Consider the following 6,779-nt stretch of genomic DNA (forward strand, 5'->3'; position numbering starts at 1 on the left):
AAGTAAAGGTAGGTCTGAGAACAGCCTGCAAATCATTCTGTAAAAGAAGAAGAAAATGGCCATGCTTCTCTTGGGCTCTCAATCTGTTCACAGTGTACCGCAAAAGCACAGACATAGGTATCAAACAGCTCATCTATTCAAAAGGTTGCTATTGTGTGCTTCCCGTGCTCCATGTGCAGATAAAACAGAGGACAAATAGGTCTCTGCTCTCTGGGGCTTATCTGGTAGAGGAGACACAGACAAGAAGACACATGGTCCAGAGAGGTAAATGCGGAGTAAGGCACACAGTACCACGGGAGCATAGCAGAGGCACCACTGACTCTGGGGCCCAGGAAGGCTTCCCAGAGCTGAAACACGAAAATAAATAAGAGCTGGCCTTGTGAACAGGGAAGGGAAAACTGTTTCTAGCAGAGAAAACAGCTTGGAGAAGAGATGAACACATGAGAGGAGTTTGCTCTGGGTGGGTCATGGAACAAAGGGGATGGGGGGAGTGGCTGTGAAGTGTCAACAGATAAGACTGGACAAAAGGGCAGAAGCCACATCTGCAGGGTCTTATAGACCATTTTAAGGAATGTAAATTCGATACAAAGAGCTAAGAGGAGACATTGAAAAGTTTTTGAGCAGCCAGAGTGGTGTAATCAGATTTCACATTTTAGAGAACAGATTTCATTCATTGAATGAATGAATGAAATAAGAGAATGAGTAAGAGGGTGGGGGGAGTGGAGCCTCAAGACAGCAGAAAGAGTTAGAAAGCTCAAGCAATTGCTTTGGAAAGAGACGATGATGCCTCACCTGTGGATAGAGGGGGGATGCAGACAGCCTAGGATGGACGGGGAGGCCCTTCTTCAAAATATTTATGAGCAAATGAAACAGGTATTTGTGCAAACCTTCCTCACTCAAATGCAAGTATTTTCCCCAAATAGCTTTTATTTGGGAAAATACAAATGTCTTTAAAATATTCCTACTATATAGGGAGTGCCCAATTTAGGAATGGATTGCAATGTGAAGAAAGGGAAAGGCTGGTGGCCTGAGAATGACGAAATGGGGTTCTAGTCTTTAAGTGCTGTTCAATTGTTCCACTAATTTTATTTTATCATATATGAGTCCTTCCATTTCTTTAGTTCATTGTCTCCATTCACGGAGGTTGATTTTCTTGAATACTGCATGTTTCTTGGTTGCGGGCTTGTCTTTGTGGTTGAGATTCCCTGTTAGATTCTCTGTCACATCTGTCGCCATAGCCTGCCTGGGAAAGACACAAGAGTTGCCCTTGTGACTTGCATTCTGGCGGCTCTCAGGGCCACGTCAGGGCACCGTGCTGGTTAGTCTCCTAGATGTCAGTCCTCATCACTCCCTCCTAAGGTCATCAGCCACCTGCTGCCCCGCCTCTGACCTGATGGAGCCTGGAGGCACACACTCCACCATTGCTGCCCAGCTGCTATTGCTATTGGATCTACACCCTGTCTGTTGCCTTGGACCCCTTCCTGCTGCAAGTTTATGCAGCCTCCAGGCACACACACCCTGTAGTCTGCTCCTACCTTCTTGGAGAGCTCAGATGAGTGTGCACTACAAATTTCCTTTTCAATCCAACCACATCAACTTTTATCCTTTAAGCTTTTTATGACCAAATTCTTAACCTAGTTTTTCTTTTTTTTAACATTTACCACAATCATTTGATGTTTTTTTTTTCTTGAGGAAGATTGGCCCTGAGCTAACATCTGTTGCCAATCTTCCTCCTTTTTTTTCCTTTTTTCTCCCCAAAGCCCCATTAGATAGTTGTATGCCATACTTGTACATCCTTTTAGTTGCTCTATGTGGGACAACTGCATGGCTTGATAAGCAATGTGTAGGTCCGCACCCAGGATCCGAACCAGCAAACCCTGGGCTGCCAAAGCAGAGCGTGCGAACTCAACCCCTAGGCCACCGGGCCAGCCCCTTAACCTAGTTTTTAAGCACAGTCTATTTCTAGGAATCTGGAGGAAAGTGCGACTTGTATTTGGTCCACCATTTTGAAATGAAAGTCTCAATTTTGGCTAAACTAGTCAGGTATGCCAGAAGCCAGCCCTCTGATGGCATTGAGATTAACGTTCATCACAATCTTTGCTGAAAGTGAGATAAGAAGAGGGTGTGAAATTTGGTTAGGAAGCAGGGACAATTTATTTTCTTAAAGCTGATTTCTTGTTAATAGCTGAGCAGGAAGTCAGAAGTTTGCATCCAAAAGAATATTTTTTGGTCACTGGGAAACGGGTCACTCAAAGTCAGAAACACAATGTCAGAAAAATACCTTTATTTGCGTTTTGGAGTTTGGAATTCTATAATCCCAAAATGAGTGAATTTCAAGCCCCTGGATCTGGCAGAGCTGCCTCCTCTAGGCTGAGAAGCAGTTTGGTTCCAGGCAGCTGGAGGATTTATGGACACTTGAGTCCAATCCAACTGTGCAGGAGAGAGGTTTGAGCAGGAGCCAGCCAGGTCCATGAGGTGATCCATGAGGTCCGGGAGGGGGAGGCCCAGCCTGAGGGGCTAAGTCATCAGTGTAGAGAGATTTGGAGGGCTCTGGAATTCTCCTCTGGCCTTGGTGGTGAAATGAAATTTGGGCTTTGATCCTCTGGCCAGGGCAGACCCTGTTGAGCGAGATTCCAGTCAGAGGCTATTCTCTATTTCAGGGAGAAGGGAAAAGTTGCAAAGTCCTGGACAAGGCAAAAAAGCTTTTTTGTCTTTTTCCCCCCAGGGGAAGTGTGCCAGTCTATTCAGGTACAAGGTAAACAGAATTTAATAACTTAGTTAAGAAATCATTGCTTTGTTTCCTTTCAAGTAGCTGTATAAAAAGATTCAGGACCACTTGACCATTTTCTAAACTTTAAATTTGTGTGTGGCCCAAACAAGGTGGGGGTCAGGGGGGTGGCGACTGGGCATGACAGGATTAACTGTGGTGCTTAAACTTCACAGCCCTAACCTGCAGGGGCCCCTTTCAAGGCCTTGACAATGTGTCCACTTGGTCATATGTTTTTATAATATTTGCAAAAGTAAAACTAATGTCCTCTTTTACGTTGACTTTCCCCCATCAGCATCATTTCATCTCGTGTGGCAGCCAATGGTATTTCGGGATCTGGCTAAAGGGATGTTAAATTAAAGATATACTGATTTTGGGTTCAGTGTGATACATTTATATAGTTTTCAGGCACTTCTGGGTGCAGTTATTTCCAGTTGTTTGAATGTAGGAATGGCTTTCAGGAACGCTCTTTTTTTTTTTAATTGAGACGTAACTCATATACCATAAAATTTATGCTTTTAAAGTACAAAATTCAGTGATTTTAGTATACTCACAAGGCTGTGCAACTATCACTACTAATTCTAGAACATTTTCACCACCACCCCAAAAGAAACCCCATCACTAGTCATTCATTCTCTCCTTCCCCCACTGCCAGCCAGCTCCTAATCTCTTAATCCCCTCCTAAGCCACTTTCTGTCTCTATGAATTTGCTTATTCTGGACATTTCATATAAATGGAATCATACAATATGTGGCCTTCTGTGTCTGGCTTTTTTCACTTAGAATAATGTTTTTAAGATTTATCTATGTTACAGCACGAATCAGCACTTTATTCCTTTTTATAGCTAAACATTCTATTTTGCTCATCCATTTACCAGTTGATAGACATTCGGGTTGTTTCCAGGAATGCTCTTCCTGACCAATGCATTAATTCATGCAATGCGAAGGTCCAGGGCTAGTGGTGGCCGGTGGTGGTATAACGCTGTGAACGTGGCCCTGGGTTCCCAATGCTGCGAGCCTGAGGGTTGTGGTGCAGCAACAAGTTTGAAATATACAGAGTCAGAAACCACCGTGCTAAAGGAATGGCTAAGTCTCTCTCTTCTCCCTATAGAAATGATATTATAAAATTTCTGTCAAATAAAGAGATTACCAAAAGATTTGCAGCCAAAAAGTGTAGAAAAACTGATTTTAGAGATGTGTCAAGTAGTTGGTTAGTTAAAATATCTTATTTTTCTGGACTTGGGGATATTTTTGGTAATAATTTTTTCAAAATGTGTGATTTGTGGTTTATTTTTTCGTCTTAAACACTTTTTAATATAATTTTATATTTGTAATTGTGCATTTCTTAAAGAAAGACCCCCAGATCGTATATATAAACTGCAAGCCCCGAAACCAGGACCCACCCGCCCGAAGCACTGTGAACCCCCTTCTTCGCCGGACGCCTGGCGCTGGTCAGAGCTGGTGCGGGGGATTCCTCCTGGGGAATTACACAGCAAGCTGCTCAGCTCCGAGTTCCCACCCTTTCCTCGCCCATCCTTGTCTTCCTTGGCTTAGAGCACTGCCAGGAACGACGGGCCCCCTCGCCAAACTCGCAACCTCGCAGAGCGGCTGGGAACCCTCGACTTCCTTCAGCAAACGCTCCCCTCCCCACCCCTTCCACTGGGGGCGGAGTCTACGCCTCCCCTTAGGGTGGGCTTGGCCACGTGACACACTTTGGCCAATGGGTGTGGAGAGAAAAGTCCACGTGACAGTCAGGGCGCCATCTTCAGGGCTGCGTCTGCCTTAGTCCCCCCCCCCCCCCCCCCCCCCGGAAGCCGCCGTCATTCCGCTGGTCCTGCCGGAGGATGCGCAGGGGGCCCTGCCGGAGCATGCGCAAAGAGCCCGGCGTCCCGAATCCGACTTTCAGCCTGAAGGGGAGCTGCTGACCGCGCGTGAGAAACAGACACTGGTTATTGGGAGCCTGGAGTCGGGTTGTCTGAACAGTAGAGTTGCCGCAGGAGCCGATAATCCAGGGGCGCGTTGCCAGTCTGGACAGCAGAGCTAATGTCGTTGATCTCTCAGGAGGCAGCTGGGTTTAGTCTCCAAGTTAGAAGTTCTAAGGCCTCTGGCAGCAGATCCCGATACACCACCTTCCCAGGTTCCTGCTTGCTTGCGCATGCTTCCACCTTTCTAGGAAATCCACTTCTGGGTTAAGCTCCTGTCTCCTTTTCCCCTCCCTAGGCTGTCATTTTAAGTACAGGCTATTTCACTGTTTCCACTCTCTATAATAGCATTTTGTCACTTCAGTTAAACTCCTTACAGATGCAACCCACTTCACTTCCCCAACCCTCTAATCTATAGCTTCGATTTGAAAACCCAATCAAAAGCCTAAAAAATCTGGGACTCTTTCATCAAGCAGTTACACTTTCAGAAATTTAGCCTAAAAGAATAGTTACACAAATATATAAAAATACATGTACAAGGATGCAAAATATAAGAGACAACCTAAATGCCCAACTATAGGGGATTGGTTAAATAAGGTATATCAATATAATGGAGTACTCACACTGCAACCATTAAAAGTGGTACAGTAAAAATGTGTTTATTGACATAGAAAGGAGAGGGTTGCCAAAAGGAATGTACAGTATAACTCATTTTGTGAACATAAATGTGTGTGTATGTCTGCAAAGATATATACCAGTTATTTACTGTGGTTATATCTGGTTGTTAGAATCAAGGGTGCTTTTTATTTCATTTTGCTTATGTTTTTTTTCTTCTTTTGCTAACCATATTTCCTAATATTCTGTAGTAAAAATTAAACAAATGTATTGTTATTTAGACCCTCAGAACTGTTTTAAATGAATGGAGAGGACCTCTTTTTTCTCTTTCTAATTTTTAATTTCATTTCATAGATACTTAGGGGTCGGGGGTAAATGGAGAGATTTAACACAAAGAAGATGATAAGGATTGTGATGGAAGTGTTCTGTTCACAAAGAAGACAGCAAAGGTCCAAGCATGCGTATGTAGAGAAAGGGCGTGAAGCGCAGGGTTGCAGCAGTGATGTTGGCAGCACAGGTGAAAAATGAATTTCTTCCTGTGCCTTTCCTGTAGAAGTTAAGCAATCTCTGATGAGCTTGGGATCTGGGTTTCCTGACGGAGTACAAATCAACACGAGATGGAAGCAATAGACCTCATCCCAAGAGGCCCATAGGTTCTCTTACTGTAGAGTTCTGGTTGGAGAGGAAAGGCAGATCCAACTGAGAATTTTCAGTTCATTATATTTTGCCCGTGAGAGTCAAGATTGAGCAACCTTTTCTTGCTTGAGGATCCATTTAGGGAAAATAAAGTTCCTGAGAGACTTGAGGGACATGTAGCAGGTCACACAGGAAGCTAGTGGTGAAGTCAGACCTTGGCTTTCAGCCCAATACATATTCCACCCATGTCATTTCAGTAATTTTTGGGAAGACTTATGGTGGCGACATGGTGACAGAGTTAACTCAGAGTTAAGAGAAAAAAGCCATCCTAAGCCTAAGCATCTGTCTGAGTTGTCTGGCACCACCATATAGATAGACGGTTCCTAGAAAAAATGTGGAACACTTCACGAATTTCCATGTCGTCCTTGTGCAGAGGCTATGCCCATCTTCTGTGTGTCATTCTACTTTTAGTACACATGCTGTGAAGTAAGCGCGCGAAGACCTCTTACTGCCAACCGTGGCGTGAGCTCCCTATCTTTTTTAGGGAAAGGGTGATTCAAATTCAGTAATTCAATGTTCCCCATCTGAAATAAACAATGGTAAAGAAATAAAATCAATGCAATGAAAAAGATAAAAGGTAGGAACAGAGATGTAACCATCTGATAAGCTAAAAAAGATCACCGAGTAAGACTGTGTCTAACAGAGGAGGGTAAAGCAGCAGTAGAGTGAAGCCAGACTTTGCACAAGGGCTTCTTCCAGGGCTGAGCACCCTGCTGGAAAGCAGCAGGCCCTTTGGCTTGACCGTGTGGGGGCAGAGGAGCTGAAGGTGTGCTGGAGGAG

General features: G+C 44.3%; 1 non-coding gene across 1 annotated transcript; it reads right to left on the reverse strand.

Moving 5' to 3' along the window:
• Positions 1 to 6,327: 6,327 nt before the first annotated feature.
• Positions 6,328 to 6,433, reverse strand: LOC147917382 (U6 spliceosomal RNA). The gene has a single exon (XR_015551838.1). It is a non-coding gene; the product is annotated as a U6 spliceosomal RNA (small nuclear RNA).
• Positions 6,434 to 6,779: the final 346 nt, after the last annotated feature.

The sequence above is a fragment of the Ceratotherium simum genome, chromosome 3 (genome assembly GCF_057802395.1).
Source record: "Ceratotherium simum simum isolate JZ-2026a chromosome 3, ASM5780239v1, whole genome shotgun sequence".
NCBI lineage: Eukaryota > Metazoa > Chordata > Mammalia > Perissodactyla > Rhinocerotidae > Ceratotherium > Ceratotherium simum.